Consider the following 23,065-nt stretch of genomic DNA (forward strand, 5'->3'; position numbering starts at 1 on the left):
ATTTAGTTAGATGAGCCTCCATCAGTGTCTGCAGACAGTAACTGCCTGGTGCCATGGTGTGGAAGGCTGAAAGCCAACTATCCCCAGGCGTGAGATATATTTCCCAAAGCCTCCCCTATCATCCATCAGTCAGAATTTTCTGACCCACTTTTACACTGGTGTTGTTTGAAGGTGCTTCATATTTCTGTAACTGGGTAGAACCGTTGCCCTAATGTGACCGCATCCTTGTTGGTCTGCTAGTGCCAGGCGTATGTGATTGTTAATTAAGGGCGTGATGGTTAATTATGGACATGATCGTTAATTAAGCCATCCTGTTTGTGTCATTCAGCGGATCCCCTTACTATGTGCAGGCTGGCGTGCCTTGGGAGGACGGGTGTGGCGACCGTGGCCTCTGGTACGCGTTCCCCTTCTCCCATGGCACGCCTCCCTAGGTATGTCTTTTGTGTGTTGGCCAGAAACGTAATAAATTGATTGACGATTGAATGCCTATGTCAAATTAAATCAAATCACATTTTATTGGTCACATACACGTGTTCAGCAAATGTTATTACGGGTGTAGTGAAATGCTTGTGTTTCTAGCTCCGACTAAATCTAACAAATATCTAACAATTTCACAACATATACCCAATACACACAAATCTAAGTAAAGGAATGGAATTAAGAATATATAAATATAAATGGACGAGCAATGTCAGAGCGGCATAGACTAAGATACAGCAGAATATAATAGAACACAGTATATACACATGAGATTAGTAATGAAAATATGTAAACATTATTAAAGTGACTAGTGTTTTATTTGTTCAGGTGGCCAGTAATTTCAAGTCTATGTATTTAGGCAGCAGCCTCTAATGTGCTAGTGATGGCTATTTAACAGTCTGATGGCCTTGTGATAGAAGCTGTTTTTCAGTCTCTCGGTCCCAGCTTTGATGCACCTGTATTGACCTCGCCTTCTGGATGATAGCGGGGTGAACAGGCAGTGGCTCGGTTTGTTGTTGTCCTTGATGATCTTTTTGTCCTTCCTGTGACATTAGGTGCTGTAAGAGTCCTGGAGGGCAGGTAGTTTGCCCCTGGTGATGTGTTGGGCAGACCTGCGGTTGCGGGCAGTGCCGTACCAGGTGGGGATACAGCCCGACAGGAAATGTCTTCAGCCTCCTGAGGTTGAAGAAGCGCTGTTGCGCCTTCTTCACCACACTGTCTGTGTGGGTGGATCATTTCAGTTTGTCAGTGATGTGTACGCTGAGGAACTTGAAGCTTTCCCCCTTTTCCACTGTGGTCCGGTCGATGTGGCTAGGGGGTGTGCAACTATGAGACTTTGAGATGATCTAATCCTGTTGTGTGTGCCAGCAGTGATTGTATGGAGCACTAGGCACTGAAGATCGCGTCTATGAGAAGCTTTCATTGAGTTGCTTGAGTAATTAAGATTGTGAATAAAACATATATTTTTATATATTTCTGACCTGTTCATTCCAGTGCTCCACTCCCTGATGTAAAGAACCTATGTATTTTAGATTAGTCCCGAAGACCTCACATGTAAAAAAAATATGGTATAGTATGGCTATAGGAATAGATATTTTATGTGTATATCCCCCATGTTACATTTATATCAGGTAATGCCTGGGATGAGGCAGTGAAAATGCTTTCTGTACATCCTCCTGATCTTCAACAGACGCGGTCAGATATCTAGTCTAGATAGTGGTGGTGTTTCATATCCAGCACATAGTATGTCAGTGTATTTAGATTATGTGGTGGAAGTTGGAACATATGGGAGAAGTCTAGAGATCACTAGGATAGCTTATGTTCCCATTGGTGTAAATGTATAGCCCTAATCTACACAATGCCATGAAAGCTGAACATGATGTTTAATGGAAAAAAATCTGTGAAAAAAAAAAATCTGCATTGTGTTTTATCTTTTATTCTACCCTACTACTGTTCACTAAATATTTCAACTATTTTAGAAAGGTAACATTTATTTATTTATTTCACCTTTCTTTAACCAGGTAGGCAAGTTGAGAACAAGTTCTCATTTACAATTGCGACCTGGCCAAGATAGAGCAAAGCAGTTCGACACATACAACAACACAGAGTTACACATGGAGTAAAACAAACATAGAGTCAATAATACAGTAGAAAAATAAGTCTATATACAATGTGAGCAAATGAGGTGAGATAAGGGAGGTAAAGGCAAACTAGGCCATGGTGGCAAAGTAAATACAATATACCAAGTAAAACACTGGAATGGTAGATTTGTAGTGGAAGAAAGTGCAAAGTAGAAATAGAAATAATGGGGTGCAAAGGAGCAAAACAAATAAATAAATAAATACAGTATGGGGAAGTGGTAGTTGTATGGGCTAAATTATAGATGGGATATGTACAGGTGCAGTGATCTGTGAGCTGCTCTGACAGCTGGTGCTTAAAGCTAGTGAGAGAGATAAGTGTTTCCAGTTTCTCCAGTCATTGGCAGCAGAGAACTAGAAGGAGAGACGGCCAAAAGAGGAATTGGCTTTGGGGGTGACCAGAGAGATATACCTGCTGGAGCGCGTGCTACAGGTGGGTGCTGCTATGGTGACCAGTGAGCGGAGATAAGGGGGGGCTTTACCTAGCAGGATCTTGTAGATGACCTGGAGCCAGTGGGTTTGGCGACGAGTATGAAGCGAGGGCCAGCCAACGAGAGCGTACAGGTCGCAGCGGTGGGTAGTATATGGGGCTTTGGTGACAAAACGGATGGCACTGTGATAGACTGCATCCCGTTTATTGAGTAGGGTATTGGAGGCTATTTTGTAAATGACATCGCCGAAGTCGAGGATCGGTAGGATGGTCAGTTTTACGAGGGTATGTTTGGCAGCATGAGTGAAGGATGCTTTGTTGCGAAATAGGAAGCCAATTCTAGATTTAACTTTGGATTGGAGATGCTTAATGTGAGTCTGGAAAGAGAGTTTACAGTCTAACCAGACACCTAGGTATTTGTAGTTGTCCACATATTCTAAGTCAGAACCGTCCAGAGTAGTGATGCTGGACGGGCGGGCAGGTGCAGGCAGCGATCAATTGAAGAGCATGCATTTAGTTTTACTTGTATTTAAGAGCAGTTGGAGGCCACGGAAGGAGAGTTGTATGGCATTGAAGCTCGTCTGGAGGGTTGTTAACACAGTGTCCAAAGAAGGGCCAGAAGTATACAGAATGGTGTCATCTGCGTAGAGGTGGATCAGAGACTCACCAGCAGCAAGAGCGACATCATTGATGTATACAGAGAAAAGAGTTGGCCCAAGAATTGAACCCTGTGGCATCCCATAGAGACTACCAGAGGCCCGGACAACAGGTCATCCGATTTGACACATTGAACTCTATCAGAGTAGTAGTTGGTGAACCAGGCGAGGCAATCATTTGAGAAACCAAGGCTATTGAGTCTGCCGATGAGGATGTGGTGATTGACAAAGTCGAAAGCCTTGGCCAGGTCAATGAATACGGCAGCACAGTATTGTTTCTTATCGATGGCGGTTACGATATTGTTTAGGACCTTGAGCGTGGCTGAGGTGCACCCATAACCAGCTCTGAAACCAGATTGCATAGCAGAGAAGGTTCGGTGGGATTCAAAATGGTCGGTAATCTGTTTGTTGACTTGGCTTTCGAAGACCTTAGAAAGGCAGGGTAGGATAGATATAGGTCTGTAGCAGTTTGGATCTAGAGTGTCTCCACCTTTGAAGATGGGGATGACAGCAGCTGTTTTCCAATCTTTTGGAATCTCAGACGACACGAAAGAGAGGTTGAACAGGCTAGTACTAGGGGTTGCAACAATTTCGGCAGATAGTTTTAGAAAGAAAGGGTCCAGATTGTCTAGACCGGCTGATTTGTAGGGGTCCAGTTTTTGCAGCTTTTTCAGAACTTCAGCTGACTGGATTTGGGAGAAGGAGAAATAGGGAAGGCTTGGGCGAGTAGCTGTGGATGTGCAGTGCTGTTGACCACGGTAGGGGTAGCCAGGTGGAAAGCATGGCCAGCCGTAGAAAAATGCTTATTGAAATTTTCAATTATAATGGATTTATCGGAGGTGACAGAGTTTCCTATCCTCAGTGCAGTGGGCAGCTGGGAGGAGGTGTTCTTATTCTCCATGGACTTTACAGTGTCCCAGAACTTTTTGGAGTTTGTGTTGCAGGAAGCAAATTTCTGCTTGAAAAAGCTGGCCTTGGCTTTTCTAACGGCCTGTGTATATTGGTTTCTAACTTCCCTGAAAAGTTGCATATCACGGGGGCTGTTCGATGCTAATGCAGAACGCCACAAGATGTTTCTGTGTTGGTTAAGGGCAGTCAGGTCTGGAGAGAACCAAGGGCTATATCTGTTCCTGGTTCTAAATTTCTTGAATGGGGCATGTTTATTTAAGATGGTGAGGAAGGGATTAAAAAAAAATAACCAGGCATCCTCTGCTGACGGGATGAGGTCAAAATCCTTCCAGGATACCCGGGCCAGGTCGATTAGAAAGGCTTGCTTACTGAAATGTTTTGGGGAGCGTTTGACAGTGATGAGTGGAGGTCGTTTGACCACTGACCCATTACGGATGCAGGCAATGAGGCAGTGATCGCTGAGATCTTGGTTGAAAACAGCAGAGGTGTATTTAGAGGGAAAGTTGGTTAGGATGATATCTATGAAGGTGCCTGTGTTTACGGCTTTGGGGTGGTACCTGGTAGGTTCATTGATAATTTGTGTGAGATTGAGGGCATCAAGCTTAGATTGTAGGATGGCTGGGGTGTTAAGCATGTCCCAGTTTTGGTCACCTAGCAGCATGAGCTCTGAAGATAGATGGGGGGCAATCAGTTCACATATGGTGTCCAGAACATAGCTGGGGGCTGAGGGGGGTCTATAGCAGGCGGCAACGGTGAGAGACTTGTTTTTAGAGAGATGGATTTTTAAAAGTAGAAGTTCAAATTGCTTGGGTACAGACCTGGATAGTAGGACAGAACTCTGCAGGCTATCTCTGCAGTAGATTGCAACACCACCCCATTTGGCCGTTCTATCTTGTCTGAAAATGTTGTAGTTAGGGATGAAGATTTCAGAGTTTTTGGTGGACTTCCTAAGCCAGGATTCAGACACGGTTAGGACATCCGGGTTGGCAGAGTGTGCTAAAGCAGGAGTAGGATAAGGGTACGGCTAAAGGCTATGAAAATTGGTCGTCTATGACGTCTGCAATAGAGAGTAAAAGGAGCAGGTTTCTGGGGCGATAAAATAGCTTCAAGGTATAATGTACAGACAAAGGTATGGTAGGATGTGAATACAGTGGAGGTAAACCTAGACATTGAGTGATGATGAGAGAGATATTGTCTCTAGAAATATCATTGAAACAAGAAGATGTTATAGCATGTGTGGGTGGTGGAACTGAAAGGTTGGATAAGGTATAATGAACAGGGCTAGAGGCTCTACAGTGAAATAAGCCAATAAACACTAACCAGAACAGCAATGGACAAGGCATATTGACATTAAGGAGAGGCATGCTTAGCCGAGTGATCATAAGGGTCCAGTGAGATTCAGACAACTAGCCGGGCCGAAGATGGATGGTCTGTTTTTAGCCACCTCGTGCGTTTCCGTCTGTAGATTTATGGGGTTCCGTGTGGTAGGGGGGACCAGTCCAATTGGCAAAATAGTTATAGTTATAGTGGCCCAAGAAAATTGTCCGATTGACCTATTCAGATAGCAGCCAATAAGACAGCTAATGATTAGCTGGCCGCAGATGGGCGTTCAGGTTACGTCGCGACGGAGGGGCCAGTTGGATAACTCCCTCGGGCAGATAACGTCGGTAGTCCAGTCATGAAGGCCCGATGGGTCCGGATAGGTGATTGTAGCCCAGGAGTGGCTGATGGAACTCTTCAGCTGGCTAGCTCCGGAATAATTGATGTTATCTCCGGGACCGATGTTAGCCAATAGTCACTCGGGTAGCAGCTGCAAGATCCAGGTGTAAATGTCCAGAGCCTGCGGTAGAAATCCGGGGATATGGAGAGATCCGGTATGCTCTGGTCTGAGTCGCGCTGTACAAAACTGCCGATAGCTTTTCGAGCTAAGGGATAGCTAATGACCGCCAACCATGGCTAGCTGAACTCCAACGTTAGCCAGTGAACTGGCTAACCTCTGGCTAGCTTCTGTTGTGGATTTCAGATTTGAGGTAAATAATAAAAAATAAAAAAAATTGGTGAGGCGGGTTGCAGGAGAGTGTTTTGAGGTTGAGTTTTTCGAAAAAATATATAAAAAGATATGCGAAGAAAAGATGTAAATATATATATACACGGGACACGACAAGAGGAGGACAAAGGACATCTGACTGCTATGCCATCTTGGAAACAAGCCCCTGTGTGTGTGGTGATGTACAATATACAGCATATAGGCTATAAACAGTCAGTGAGTACATTCTATGTACCTAGGTGTTGTTTCCAGTTACATACTCAAGGTAAACAGAAATCCATCAACAACAGTGTGTTATACATTTGTAATGGTATCAAAATACTTGTAATCCAGCTCTACAGTGTTTGTGGGGGAGTTTGTGTGTCGTAGTATCGATCCATAAATGTTGTAATCCCTGTTTGGGACAATGGTCAGTGAGATTAGTGGGTGGGTGGGTGGGTGGGTGGAGGGGCTTTTTAATTGCCCTTGACTGGCTGAAAGTAAATTAATTATTGATCGCCTTCTCGGCTCCTCTTCTGTACTTACATACCCTTACAAATCCTTTTATCTTCCCTCTGTGTAAATACATTTCCTCATTCCCCCATCATTATGCAGGGAGGAAAGCCCATGGACCTCTAAACACCTCATTAGCTAAAATGGTGTTTATTTTCTGTTGCTGTTTTGCTACATTGAGGAGGCTTTGAAAAGCACACTGAGCAGCTTCTTGGCTTCTCTCTTCTCTTCATCACAGTCTCTCTCCTTCTCGCACGCACGCACGCACATACACAAATGTGCAGTTTAACATAAGGAAATTGCATGTTAAACTGCATATTTGACAACAAAGAAATGTTTTAAGGGAAGACAAAGACTTTGGACCTCAAAAATCATGACTTGATTCAACCCATACTTCCTTCAGATTGAAATACTGTCAAAAGTACTGTCCGACTGATTTGTAATAGACTGTCATAGTCACAATTAAAAAAGTTAACATTGGCCATTGATAAAAAAATAATGTTTTTACATGTAATGAATGGCCAATGTTATCTTTTTTAATGTGGACTATGACAGTCTATTACAAATCAGTCTGACCGTACATTTGACAGTATTTACATCAGAAGGAACTATGGGTTGAAGTGACTGAAATACGTCAGGAAGGTATTGGGAAGTTCAGATCATCAGGCAACAATTTTGTATGATCTTCTTTCCCCCAGTCTGATTTCTGTTCTAATCAGTCCTGCGTGGCTTGTGGGCATTGTAGAATGAAACAGAAGACACATACATGTTCCTGAGAGTCTTATCTTTCAGTGATGGGGTCATAATATTTTACATCTTAAACTGTTCAAAAAGATAGAGCCACATTTGTAGGACGAAAACTGAAACCGGTCTGTTTATTACAACTGCATCTAGCGAGTTTCTCACACAACCCCATTTTCAAATCAGGCAACCCCACATGGGGTCGTGACCCCTGGTTTGGAAAACGCTGGTTTGACTGATGATTCTGAATTTAAAGGAGAAAAGGTAGTACAGACGGGACTCGCATCATTATTCTGCCTATTGATTTTATCCTTCCCCTCCATCGCCTCTGAAAATAAATCTACCCAGTGTTTGAAATGAGCTATAAACAAAGTACAACATAATATAACTGGGTATTTATTCAGCTCTGCTAGACGGCAAGCTTCCTGGATTAAAGCATGGTGTGTGTGCGTGTGCTATTGCTGAGCGATTAGTACTTTTTGAGGTAGGTTCGGTATCGGTTTGATTATTACAACGGTTTTCAATTTCAGTTTCGATTATCTTTTTTTACATTAAATGCACTATGCATTATGTGTGTTGAATGCTGTAACAACATAGAATAAAACAATTAATAAAGTCCAATGATGGTAGTCACTGCCATTACTGCTGATCTCTTATTAACCATCATTTATTCACATTACTTTACTTTATTAATTGTTTTATTATTGTTTTATTTGATGACTTTATTATTTCATTCCAAGTCATCATCTCATCTCTATAGAGCTGCTGTGAATGCTGTCTGACAAAATCAAAATTGTAGTAGTTCTTCAAAGTAAATAAGGCTGCTGAATACCAACTATCAATCACTTAGATCAGTGTTTCTCAACCAGGGGTAGTTTACTAGGACTTGGCTTATCCACAGGGGTTACTTATGACTCATGAGACCTTATGCTTACTGGTAAAATGCACATGACTGCTAAAATCCCTCTCTCCATCCCGGAGGACCTGAGCCGTAGGACCATGCCTCAGGACTACCTGGCCTGATGACTCCTAGCTGTCCCCAGTCCACCTGGTCGTGCTGATGCTCCAGTTTCAACTGTTCTGCCTGCGGCTATAGGACCCGGACTTGTTCACTGGACGTGCTAACTTGTCCCGGACCTGCTGTTTTTGATTCTCTCTCTACCGCACCTGCTGTCTTGACCTCTGAATGCTCGGCCATGAAAAGCCAACTGACATTTACTCCTGAGGGATTTTAGGGCTACTCCATATAGAGCAAAAAACAGTTGGTGATATAGTAACCAAAAAAGGCATTTTCAGGTACAGATACCTCACAAAGCAACTGCTCTCTCCGTGCCCACACAAATCAGCGCGCAAAGGATTATCGTCATTGTAGTTAATTACCACGTTTTCTGCGCTAAATTATGTAGAACATTGGCCTGTTGGAAACTATAACTCCCTACTACATCGCACAGTTCTGGCTTGATCTGATTTATCTCTAGAGAAACTGTACATTGAGCTAAAAAAAATAGAATTCAAATTATTAAACCGATGTAGGTCAATTCGTTATTAAAAATACCATACATTTCAGTTAATTGCTCAGCACTAGTGTGTGTTTGTAAGGGTGTAAGTGTGTGTGCAGGGCCATGCACAGACCTTTTGGGGGGCATGTGCTCAAGCAAAAAAAAGGGCACCCCCCCAAAAAAGAATTCCCACAATCGCGGTCACAGACTCGTTGAGCAATTATTACAGGAAGATGGGAAAGTAGGACAATCTGATGAGTAAATAATTTTGCAAGACGATTTTGAACTGGAATAACTGCTGCACTTATTAACAATGACCGACACAATTCCAGTCAAAATATAAAATGGTCAGAAATACTGTGGCCTATCATGACAATATCCACCCAACTCTATTTCTTGCCACTATCAAGTAAACTATCAAAGTTTTCTAACTTTTTGACCCGTGACCCCCAAAAAGAATTTTGCGCGAACATGCGCACACAATTGCTGAGCAAATGTAGCATGTAGTTACAGCCATAAATCGATAAGATAGGCTACAGAAATAAACTGTGTTTTACACCTGCCTTTGGAGCTGAAAGTCATTCATTTTAGCAGCCAATATTAGCTAAGGATATACAGTGCATTATGAAAGTATTTAGACCCCTTGACTTTTTCCACATTTTGATATGTTACAGTCTTATTCTAAATTGGATTAAAACAGTTTTATCATCAATCTACACACAATACCCCATAATGACAAAGCAAAAGCAGGTTTGTAGATTTTTTAGCAATTTTTTGAAAAACATAAAACTGAAATATCACATTTATATAAGTATTCAGGCCCTTTACTCACTACGTTGTTGAAGCACCTTTGGCAGCGATTACAGCCTAGAGTCTTCTTGGGTATTACACTACAAATTTGGCACACCTGTATTTGGCACACCATTCTTCTCTGCAGATCCTCTCAAGCTCTGTCAGGTTGGATGGCGAGTGTGCTGTACAGCTTTTTTCAGGTCTCTCCAGAGATGTTCGATCGGGTTCAAGTCCAGGCTCTGGCTGGGCCACTCAAGGACATTCAGACACTTGTCCCGAAGCCACTTCTGCGTTGTCTTTGTTGTTGGCTTAGAGAGTCGTTGTCCTATTGGAAGGTGAACCTTCACCCCAGTCTGAGGTCCTGAGCGCTCTGGAGCAGGTTTTCATCAAGGATCTCTCTGTACTTTGCTCTGTTCATCTTTCCCACGAATGTGACTAGTCTCCCAGTCCATGCTGCTGAAAAACATCCCCACAGCATGATGCTGCCACCATGCTTCACCGTAGGGATGGTGCCAGGTTTCATCCAGATGTAACGCTTGGCATTCAGGCCAAAGAGTTCAGTCTTGATTTCATCAGACCAGAGAATCTTGTTTCTCATGGTCTGAGAGTCCTTTAGGTGCCTTTTGGCAAACTCCAAGCGGGCTGTCTTGTGCCTTTTACTGAGGAGTGGCTTCCATCTGGTTACTCTACTATAAAGGCCTGATTGGTGGAGTGCTACAGAGATGGTTGTCCTTCTGGAATGTTCTCCCATCTCCACAGAAACTCTGGAGCTCTATTAGAGTGACCATCAGGTTCTTGTTCACCTCCCCAACCAAGGCTCTTCTCCCCCGAGAATTTAGTGAGTTCAGAACCACAATGGCCACAAAACTGCTCTTAAACGCTAGCAAAACCAAATGCATGCTTTTCAACCGTTCGCTGCCCGCACACACCCGCCCGACTAGCATCACTTCTCTGGACGGTTCTGACCTAGAATACGTGGACAACTACAAATACCTAGGTGTCTGGCTAGTCTGTAAACTCTCCTTCCAGACTCATATCAAACATCTCCAATCCAAAATGAAATCTAGAATTGGCTTTCTACTTCGCAACAAAGCCTCCTTCACTCATGCCGCCAAACTTACCCTAGTAAAACTGACTATCCTACCGATCCTCGACTTCGGCGATGTCATCTACAAAATAGATTCCAATACTCTACTCAGCAAATTGGATGCAGTCTATCACAGTGCCATCCGTTTTGTTACCAAAACGCCTTATACCACCCACCACTGCGACCTGTATGCTCTAGTCGGCTGGCCCTCGCTACATATTTATCGCCAGACCCGCTGGCTCCAGGTCATCTATAAGTCTTTGCTAGGTAAAGCTCCACCTTATCTCAGCTCACTGGTCACGATAGCAACACCCACGCGTAGCACGCACTCCAGCAGCTATATCTCACTGGTCATCCCCAAAGCCAACACCTCCTTTGGCCGCCTTTCCTTCCAGTTCTCTGCTGCCAATGACTGGAACGAATTGCAAAAATCGCTGAAGCTGGAGACTTACATTTCCCTCACTAACTATCTGAGCAGCTAACCGATCGCTGCAGCTGTTCATAGTCCATCTGTAAATAGCCCACCCAATCTACCTACCTCATCCCCATATTGTTTTTATTTACTTTGCTGCTCTTTTGCACACCAGTATCACTACTTACACACCATCATCTGTTCATCATCATCTGCTCATCTATCACTCCAGTGTTAATCTGCTAAATTGTAATTACTTTGCACCTTTGGCCTATTTATTGCCTTACCTCCTCATGCCATTTGCACACACTGTATATAGACTTTCATTTTTTTCTATTGTGTTATTGACTGTACGCTTGTTTATTCCATGTGTAACACTGTGTTGTTGTTTCTGTCGCACTGCTTTGCCTTATCTTGGCCAGGTCGCAGTTGTAAATGAGAACTTGTTCTCAACTAGCTTACCTGGTTAAATAAAGGTAAAATAAAAATAAATAAAAAACAAATGACTAAAAACATTTGGTGAAATTATACCACCAATGAACAGGGCACTTTAGAGACTGAACGGCAAAGTGGCATGTGCTCTGCAGAGGTTGAGCCCTATCTGTGCACATGCCAGTGTGTGTGCATTGAAGTGTGTGAGCTTGTGAGAGCAAGCATCTGGTTTTGTGGGTGGGTGGTTGTGAGCATGAGTGTTTGTGCATTTTGCAAGCTAGACTCTGGATCTAGTGGAGGTCAATAAATGTGCATTTTGTTAAAAGTCAACAGCTTTCCTCTACTATTGCTGCTGATAGATGTGTAGACAGTTTTGCTGCTGATAGATGTGTAGACAGAATTGCTGCGGATAAATGTGTAGACAGTATTGCTGCTGATAGATGTGTAGACAGTATTGCTTCTGATAGATTTGTTGACAGTATTGCTGCTGATAGATGTGTAGACAGTATTTCTGCTGATAGATGTGCAGACAGTATTGGTGCGCATAGATGTGTATACAGTATTGCTGCTAATACTGTAGATGTGTAGACAGTATTGCTGCTGATAGATGTGCAGACAGTATTGCTGCTGATACTGTAGATGTGCAGACAGTATTGCTGCTGATAGATGTGCAGACAGTATTGCTGCTGATAGATGTGCAGACAGTATTGCTGCTGACAGATGTGTAGACGGTATTCCTGCTGATAGATGTGTAGACAGTATTGCTGCTGATACTGTAGATGTGTAGACAGTATTGCTGCTGATAGATGTGTAGACAGTATTGCTGCTGATAGATGTGTAGACAGTATTGCTGCTGATACTGTAGATGTGCAGACAGTATTGCTGCTGACAGATGTGTAGACTGTATTGCTGCTGATAGATGTGTAGACAGTATTGCTGCTGATACTGTAGATGTGCAGACAGTATTCCTGCTGATAGATGTGTAGACAGTATTGCTGCTGATAGATGTGTAGACAGTATTGCTGCTGATACTGTAGATGTGCAGACAGTATTGCTGCTGACAGATGTGTAGACTGTATTGCTGCTGATAGATGTGTAGACAGTATTGCTGCTGATACTGTAGATGTGCAGACAGTATTGCTGCTGATAGATGTGTAGACTGTATTGCTGCTGATAGATGTGTAGACAGTATTCTAGGACAAGTAATACCACCAAACAGCATGTCTGGTTCACCTCTAATAACTTTATTAACCGTTTACACTCGTACCCTTATGCATAGCCACGGGAATTAGTTTGGGTGGTGTTCATTTTTTCCCCATCGGTTTACTGAATGTTACAGAGTATTTTCAGATTTCGTTATCAAGAAATGCTGTGAAGACTACAGTAAATGTAAAATGTACATAAAATCAACAGTGTAATGTTTGGATTCAGTCTTGTGTCAGGTGAACTGTTGTGTACTCACTTTTGGTCTAATAATTTTTCCCATTAACTCCAAACTGTTCCCTTTCAATTGCTAACATGGTTATGCATATGCTTTTCATATTTCTTCTGTAAGAAACATTTGAATTTAGCCCTATCCATATAGGCCAATTCCCACGAGTGTAAAGGCTTAACAAGTTCTGACAGTTACAGAGTAAAATCCTATTAAAAAGGTAACTATGTGTCCCGGGCCCATGCTCTACTGGTAATGACAGTTCTGACCTTTTCCACTAGAATATTACTTTTTGCAGAGTGAGTGTTTTGCACTTTTCCAATGAGACATGACTTGATTATCCAAGTGTCTTGTTTCTTCTTGTTCTAGCCTTTTTAAAGAAGGAATTCCTTTATTTTCTGTCTGTGAGGTGAAAGGCCATTGAGGCGTTCCGCTTTTTGGCGAGGAGCTGTGAGACGAATGGAGAGGTGCAGGCTATTCTAAAGTTAAAATAGGTTTCGCTGTTGGCCACTAGAATTATGTTTTTTTTTACTTTCCCCAGAGGTGTTGTTGACTGGTGTTTTTTTTGCTACATCTGTAGTTCATTTAACAGCCACACAGAAAAGTTTGAATGGAGAAGAACCCTACAGAGGAACTTCTGCCCCCAGGGGGGTGTGCTCAGCGCCCTCCTCTAATCCCTGTAAACCCACTGAGTGGCCAGTCGTGGACTCCAACAACATTACTAAGTTTGCTGACGACACAGTGCCTGATCACCGACGGCGACGGGCCAGCCTACCGGTAGGAGGTTAGAGCCCTGGCAGAGTGGTGCCAGGAAAACAGCCTCTCTCTCAACGTCAGAAAAATCCAAGGAGCTGATCGTGGACTGCAGGAAATGGGGAGGAGCATGTCCCTTTGACATATACTGGTATGCAGAGGAGAGGGTCACAAGCTTCAAGTTCCACGGTGTGCATATCTCAGAGGACCTGACATGGACCAATCACACCAACACTGTAGTAAAGAAGGTTTAACAGCGCCTTTTCAACCTCAGGCAACTGAAGAAATTCAGCATGGGCCATAAGATCCACAATAAGTTATACAGCTGCACCTTCAAGAGCATCTTAAATGGCTGCATTGCCGCCTGGTACGGAAATGCACTGCCCTCCTTCGCAAAGCTCTACCAAGGGTGGTGTGGACGGCCCAATGCATTACTGGGGGCGAGCTCCCTGCCCTCCAAGACATCTACACCAGGCAGTGTTTGAGAAAGGCCTGGAAGGTCGTCAAGGTCTCCAGTCACCCGAGCCACGGACTGTTCACTCTGTTACCATCTGGTGAGCGCTATCGCAGCATCGGGTCTCAAACCAACAGGCTCCGAGACAGCTTCTACCACCAGGCAATCAAACTGCTGAACATCTAACCTGGCTGTCTCCATAAACAGACCTGCACCTTAGAGACTACTTGGACACACACACACACACACACACACACACACACACACACACACACACACACTGCTCTAGTATATCATATTTATTTAAGGTGTGACCACGACACTACCCACATTAGATCTGTTAATACAGTCATACTTGAAATAGCACATTCATGATCTATTCTGTATATCCTATTGTGTATTATCTATTCTCTATACCCTATTGTTCATGATCTCTTCTGTATATCCTATTGTTCATTATCTATTCTGTGTATCCTATTGTTCATGATCTCTTGTGTATATCCTATTGTTCATTATCTATTCTGTGTATCCTATTGTTCATGATCTCTTCTGTATATCCTATTGTTCATGATCTATTCTGTATATCCTGTTGATAATTATCTATTCTGTATATCCTATTGCTCAATATCTATTCTGTATGTCCTCTTGTACATGATCTATTCTGCATATCCTATTGTGTACACATCAGGCATACTATCTCTTCAATTACTTATTGGATTATTTGACTTAATTCTTACTATTGTTATTGATTCTTGATTACTGTACTGCAATGTTGAGGGAGCACACGCATTTCGCTGCACATTTTATCTGCTGTAAAATGTGTACGTGCGGAATACATTTTATTTGTAGAGGAGGCTAACTCTACTGCAGTTCATGCTGACATGCTAACAGATTGCCTACAAAACAGGAATATATTCATCATTTACAGTATAATCAACTGTATGGTGAACAGTTACTGTGGAGAAGTCGAAGGGAGTATGGGCTAATAATGCAAGGCACGTTAACTATGTTGGTGTTTAGCAGAGCTGCCTCAAAAGTAAACATTGTTTTGTGAGCTTATCACCTTGGGTAACATAATAGACTTGGTTCTTATCACCAATGATAATACATTGTTATAGGTTTTGTTTGAGGCCATGCTCCTGTGGGGCTCAGACAGCCAAGGTTTACAATGTAACAAGTTGCTTTTCTTTTGTTCAACTCCAAGTGAAGAATATGTACATTCTGAGTTCTAATTGTCCTCACACCTTAAGCCTTTCCTTCAATTTTTTGTCATTACTATCCACTGTGAATCTACTAACTTGGTTGTTGTTTGTGATGTAACACTATGCTTCCATTGGCTCACTTCTCATGACTCGACTTAAGGGTAGATGTCAACAATATGGTTCCAAGGTATTTTTCATCTGTTAAACTCTGAGACGTTTTATGTCTAGATAAATAGACATTGGGGGTTCCAACTCTCCTCAAACATGAAGCCTTATCAATATTTTTTTTTGTCATTACCATCCACTTCCTCGGGCGTTTCTCAGAAGGTCATTTTGGGTTTCCCGTGTCGGCACTTTTCCATTACATGTCACATGAAAGATTTATGGGCCACCACCATGTTGGTTCCAAATACAGCAGCCATTCATATTTAATAATTGCTTTATCCCAAATCCTCCTCTCTGAACCATCCAGTCGGATCATGATGAGCAGCAGCACTGGATTTTATCATTTGGAAAATAAAGTGCCACATAGGCATTTTCCAACCTGCCAGCGTTAGTCATGAATTGTGGATGCGCTGCCACCACTGATGGACTCCTTGTTTTGCGAAGGCATTTTGATGCATGAGCGACTGTGGACGGCCTGGCAAATGTCTTGTTAGCTCATGTGAAGATTGAGGTGGAGAGCGTCTACAGGACTGGAAACCCCTCTTCCGGCCTGGTGAAAGGCCCAGGCCGATAGTGGTCAAGTTCTTGAGGTTCAAAGACAAGGTAGCTGTTCTGGAATGAGGCAAGAACTTGAGAGGAACGTACATCTTCCTCAACAAAGACTATATTAAAGCTGTGCGCCAGAAGAGAAAAATAACTTGTGGGGACATTACTTACATCCGCTATGATAGGCTAATTGTCCAGCCTTGCTCCCAAATGCCGTAGCTTCAACCCCAGAGCACACACACACACACACCAACTGATTAATAGACTGCTGAAAAAAAAATCTTGCTTTGTTTGCTGTTTTCCACAAGCTACCCTGGAAAGGGCTGAAAATAGCCCATATTAATGAAGCCTTAGAAATAAGGTTCATGAAATCAATAACTTGCTAACATCAGGTAACATTAATATCTCAGCCATTTATGAGACTCACTTAGATAATCTCCTTTGATGATACAGCAGTAGCAATACAAGGATTTTATCATGGCTCAGGATATGACCCAGATGCAGACACAGGAGGCGGATGGTACAGTTCTCAGATTATTTATTGAAAACACGGGGCAGGTAAAGGGCAGGTCGAGGACAGGCATGGGTTCGTGATCAGTTAAGAGTCAGGCAGGTACAGGACGGCAGGCAGGCAGAATAGTCAGAACCGAGAAAACTAGGAAACAGAACTTGAGAAAAAGGAAGCCGGGAAAGCACGCTTCTAAGACCTGACAAGACAAGACGAACTAGCAACAGACAAACAGAGAACACAGCTATAAATACACAGGGGATAATGGGAAGATGGGCAATACCTGGAGGGGGAGTGGAGACAAGCACAAAGACAGGTGAAACATATCAGGGTGTGACAGTACCCCCCCCCCTCTAGGGGCACCACCTGGAGTCCTACCTGGGCGCATACCTGGTTGACCGGGGTGACGGCGGTGGAACTCAGCGATGAGGGCTGGGTCCAGAATGTCCCTAGCGGGGACCCATCACCTCTCCTCTGGGACATAACCCTCCCAGTTAAAATGAGGTACTGGAATCCCCTGCCCCGCGGTTGAGCCCTCAGGAGGCAACTCAACACGTACGCCAGTTGGCCATCAATGAGACGAGGGAGAGGGGTGGGCCTGGAAACAGGAGACAAAGGGCTGTGAGACTTATGTTTAATTCTGGACACATGAAAAGTGGGATGTATACGGAGGTTACGGGGCAACAGAAGACGAACAGCAGAGAGGCTAAGGATCTTGGAGATGGGGAAAGGGCCGATAAAATGGGGGGACAGTTTGTGGGACTCTACCCGGAGGGTCAGATCCTGAGTGGACAGCCATGCCCTCTGCCCAAGACGGTAGCGGGGAGGGACAGGAAGTGGTTGAAGGAGGCCAGCCGGAGTTTGCTGCTGAGTCTTGTTCTGTGCACACACAGTACAGGCAGCAACGAACAACTGGAACCATGGTGGGCCACCAACAACTTTCTCAGAAACAATCCAAGGTCTAATGGGAACCAGGATGACAGGTGAGTCATGAAGAATGTACCATTCCAGAACAGGAGCACAGGCAGAGTCCAGGACAAACATCCGGTTACCTGCTGCCCCATCCCCCCACCCCCCCTCCCCCCGGCTGGGAACACAGTGCCTTGCGGACCAGATTCTTGATTCCCCAGACAATAGCAGGAAGTAGGGAGGATGGTCTCGGGGTCCAAGGGTGTAGTAGCAGGGCTGTACAGACGTGAGAGCGAGTTAGGTTTCACATTCTTGGACCCCGGACGGTAGGAAATAGTGAAACGGAAGTGAGTGAATAACAGGACCCATCTCACCTTCCTGGAGTTGAGGCGCTGGGTGGTGCGGAAATATTCCAGGTTCTTATAGTCCATCCACACCAAAAATGGCTGTTCCGCCCCTTCTAACCAGTGCCTCCACTCCTCCAACGCCATCTGGACAGTGGGTAATTCTCAATTTCCCACATCATAGCTTCTCTCGGCGGGGTTAAGGTGATGGGAAAGGAAGTCGCAGGGTTGCCACTTCCGGATGGATTAAGATGGGGGCTGTAGTGAATCGCTGCTTGAGGTCTGAGAATGCCCAGTCAGCTGCTGGAGACCATATTTTATTTTACCTTTATTTAACCAGGTAGGCCAGTTGAGAACAAGTTCTCATTTACAACTGCGACCTGGCCAAGATAAACCAAAGCAGTGCAACACCAACAACAACACAGAGTTACACATGGAATAAACAAATGTACAGTCAATAACACAATAGAACAAGGCAATAAATAGGCCGTAGTGGCAAAGAAATGACAATTTAGCAATTAAGTGATAGATGTGCAGAAGATGAATGTGCAAGTAGAGATACTGGGGTGTAAAGGAGCAAAAACAAAAATAACGATATGGGGATGATGTAGTTGGATGGGCTATTTACAGATGGGCTATGTACTGGTGCAATGATCTGTGAGCTGCTCTGACAGCTGATGCTTAAAGTTAGTGAGGGAGATATGAGTCTCCAGCTTCAGTGAGTTTTATAATTCGTTCCAGTCATTGGCAGCAGAGAACTGGAAGGAAAGCCGGCCAAAGGATGAATTGGCTTTGGGGGTGACCAGTGAAATATACCTGCTGGAGCGCGTGTTATGGGTGGGTGCTGCTATGGTGACCAGTAAGCCGAGATAAGGTGGGGCTTTACCTAGCAAAGACTTATAGATGACCTGGAGCCAGTGGGTTTGGCGACGAATATGAAGCGAGGGCCAGCCAACGAGAGCGTACAGGTCGCAGTGGTGGGTAGTATATGGGGCTTTGGTGACAAAACGGATGGCACTGTGATAGACTGCATCCAATTTGCTGAGTAGAGTGTTGGAGGCTATTTTGTAAATGACATCGCCGAAGTCAAGGATCGGTAGGATAGTCAGTTTTACGAGTATGTTTGGCAGCATGAGTGAAGGAGGCTTTGTTGTGAAATAGGAAGCCGATTCTAGATTTAATTTTGGATTGGAGATGCTTAATGTGAGTCTGGAAGGAGAGTTTACAGTCTAACCAGACACCTAGGTATTTGTAGTTGTCCACATATTCTTACTCAGAACCGTCCAGAGTAGTGATGCTGGACGGGCGGGCAGGTGCGGGCAGCGATCGGTTGAAGAGCATGCATTTAGTTTTACTTGCATTTAAGAGCAGTTGTAGGCCACAGAAGGAGAGTTGTATGGCAATGAAGCTCGTCTGGAGGTTAGTTAACATAGTGTCCATTGAAGGGCCAGAAGTATACAGAATGGTGTCGTCTGCGTAGAGGTGGATCAGAGAATCACCATCAGCAAGAGCAAAATCATTGATGTATACAGAGAAAAGATTCGGCCCGAGAATTGAACCCTGTGGCATCCCCATAGAGACTGCCAGAGGTCCGGATAACAGGCCCTCCGATTTGACACACTGAACTCTGTCGAAAAGTAGTTTGTGAACCAGGTGAGGAAGTCATTTGAGAAACCAAAGCTGTTTAGTCTGCCGATAAGAATGTGGTGATTGACAGAGTCAAAAGACTTGGCCAGGTCGATGAATACGGCTGCACAGTATTGTCTTTTATCGATGGAGGTTATGATATTGTTTAGGACCTTAAGCGTGGCTGAGGTGCACCCATGACCAGCTCGGAAACCAGATTGCATAGCGGAGAAGGTATGATGGGATTCGCAATGGTCAATGATCTGTTTGTTAACTTGGCTTTCGAAGACCTTAGAAAAGGCAGGGTAGGATAGATATAGGTCTGTAACAGTTTGGGTCTAGTGTCTCCCCCTTTGAAGAGGGGGATGACTGCGACAGCTTTCCAATCTTTGGGGATCTCAGACGATTCAAAAGAGAGGTTTAACAGGCTAGTAATATGAACGGCACCTTGGGAGAGATGAGTGTAGAGAGGGGGGAAGCAAGGGTGCTATTACCCCGGATGAAACGACGGTAGAAATGGGCAAACCCCAGGAAATGCTGCAGCTGCACTCTGGATGTGGGTTGAGGCCAATCCACCACCACTCTCACCTTGTCAGGGTCCATCTGAACCTGCATTGATGACGTATCCTAGGAGGGAGATGGTGGTGCAATAAAACTCACACTTCTCTGCCTTCACGAACAGCTGGTTCTCCAAGAGACACTGGAAGACCTGTCGGACATGCTCTTGAGCTGACCAGGATTTGATGTCGTCGAGGTAGCACATCATTGACCTTGGCCTGGAACACTGCGGGAGCGTTTATAATTCCTAACAGCATCACCAGGTACTCGTAGTGCCCGCTAGCCATGTTAAAGACAGTTTTCCACTCATCCCCTTCCCATTTCCAAACCAGATGGTAGGCGTTCTGAAGGTCTGAGGAGATGAGCGGTAGCGGGTAACGTTTTTTCACCGTAATGAGACCCCGGTAGTCGATAAATGGACACAGGGTCTTGTACTTCTTCTCCACAATGAAGAACCCTGCGCCGGGGGGGGAGGAAGAGGGGCGCATAAACCCAGCAGTGAGAGAGTCCTCAATATACCCTTCCATCGCTTTGGTCTCCGGACCCCGAGGAGGTGTAGTGCCCGGGAGAAGGTCGATGGCGCAGTCATAGGGCCGATGTGGCGGAAGCGAGGTGGCACAGGCCTTGCTGAAAACCTCCCGGATGTCCTGGTATTCCGCGGTGGAGAGGTTCAGTGCTTCTCCCAAGCCTGCAGGAAGACGTCCCGGGGCAGGCAGTGCCGACTTCAATGGGTAGGAACTGTGATTGCCCGACACTCTCAGGTTAATGGGAAACGTAGTGTGGGTGACTCTGCCAATAGAGCGCCCATCCAACGCTCTGACGTCCATGGGAATGGAGAGGGCTTATGTGTAGATTCCCAGCTCCGACACCAGGGTTGCGTCCATAAAGCTCTCGTCGACCCAGAGTCAATGAGCACCTGGAGAGATTTGGACCGGTCACCCCACAACATGGTAGCATGGAGAGGGGTACGAGCAATGGAGGATGGGAAACTCCCTGTACGGCTCACCAGCGTTCTCGTACCTGCTTGATGAGCCTGTGTTTTTAATGGGCAGGTAGCTAAGAAATGTTCCGTAGCTCCACAATATAGGCAGCTCTGTGTGTTAAGTCTGCGTAAGCAGAACGCTGGAGACAATCTAGCCCTGCCCAGTTGCATGGGCTCCAAAGGAGGCGAGTCGGTAGCCCTCGTTGATTTGCTGAGATAACTCGGGTGACATCGGGTTCACTAGTACATGTAGACTTCGGGGGTCTCCGGGATTCCTTGGAGGCGAGATGGGAATCGAGGGTGAGCGAGGGTGACATGGCACAGATTCCCTCTCCCTCCTATGTTCTCGTAGCTGCCCATCGATCCAGATGGTCAAGGATATGAGGGAGTCAAGGTCCATAGGCAGCTCCCGGGCTGCGAGCTCATCTTTAATCACCTATGATAATCCGTGAAGAAACATGTCGAACAATGCTTTCGGGTTCCAGGCACTCTCAGCCACCAACGTGCAAAAATCCACTGCGTAGTCTGCCACACTACGGAAGTCTTGACGTAGCTGAAGCAGCTTACGAGCAGCCTCTCTCTCGGACAACGGACAATCAAACACCTTCCGTACTTACGCCACAAACTCTTGTAGACTGAGGCAGACGGCGGAATGTTGCTCCCACACCGCCGTAGCCCAGGCGAGTGCCCTCCCAGACATCAGCGTTATGAGGATCACTATCTTCGAGCAGTCCGGGGGGAACGAAGAAGGCTGCAGCTCGAAGATGAGGGCGCACTGGGAGACAAAGAACCAGCAGGTTCCAGACTCTACAGCGTAGCGCTCTGGAGGAGGTAAGTGGGGTTCTCGGGACACTGGGAAAGGCTGGGAAGAAACGCTGCTGGTGGTGGGGTTGCTGAGAGTCTGGGGGATTACTGGTGTGGCCCGCTGCCTAGTAGGGAATCCGCGGAATTGCTCCAGCAGTGTATGGAACGCCTGGTCATGGCTTTCTGTCAGGGTATGGAGTCCCTCCATAAGGCATTGCAGTAACTCCTTGTGTCTTCCAATGGTGGCTCCTTGCTGGGAGACAGCATTGTGAAGCTGGTCTGAGTCTGCTGGATCAGTCATGGCCAGTTCATACTATCACGGCTCAGGATATGACCCAGATGCAGACACTGGAGGCGGATAGTACAGTTCTCAGATTATTTATTGAAAACACAGGGCAGGCGAAGGGCAGGTCGAGGACAGGAAGGGGTTCGTGATCAGGTCAGAGTCAGGCAGGTAAAGGACAGCAGGCAGGCTCAGGGTCAGGGCAGGCAGAGGTTCGTAATTAGGTCAGAGTCAGGCAGGTACAGGACAGCAGGCAGGCTCGAGATCAGGGCAGGCAGAATAGTCAGAACCGGGAAAACTAGGAAACAGTACTTGAGGAAAAGGAAGACGGGAAAGCACGCTGACAAGACCTGACAAGACAAGACGAACTAGCAACATTCAAACAGAGAACACAGGTATAACTACACCGGGAATAATGGGAATATGGGCGACACCTGAATGGGGATTGGAGACAAGTACAAAGACAGGTAAAACAGATCAGGGTGTAACAGATCTACAAAAGAGACAGGAATGCTCATGGTGGAGGTGTTTCTGTATATATTCAGAGCCTTATCCCTAGTGCTGAGCGTTTAGTGCTTTTTTAGGTCAGTTCTGTTTCGGTTTGGTTTTTGAAAATTAATCATGGTTTTCAATTTCGGTAACAATAAATGCCTTTTGTGGTTTCAATGCTGTAACAACACAGAATAAAACAATAGATGGTTGTGACAGACCATTTCTGGGCTCTAACCATAATTTATTCACATTACTTTACTTTAAAAATATTTTGGTTATGTATACATATTTGTTTTTAGTACACTTAGAAAAAAGGTGCTATCTAGAATGTAAAAAAGTTCTTCGTCTGTAGGAGAACCCTTTGAAGAACACTTTTTGGTTCCAGGTAGAACC

The sequence above is a fragment of the Salmo trutta genome, chromosome 3 (assembly GCF_901001165.1).
Source record: "Salmo trutta chromosome 3, fSalTru1.1, whole genome shotgun sequence".
In the NCBI taxonomy this organism is placed as follows: domain Eukaryota; kingdom Metazoa; phylum Chordata; class Actinopteri; order Salmoniformes; family Salmonidae; genus Salmo; species Salmo trutta.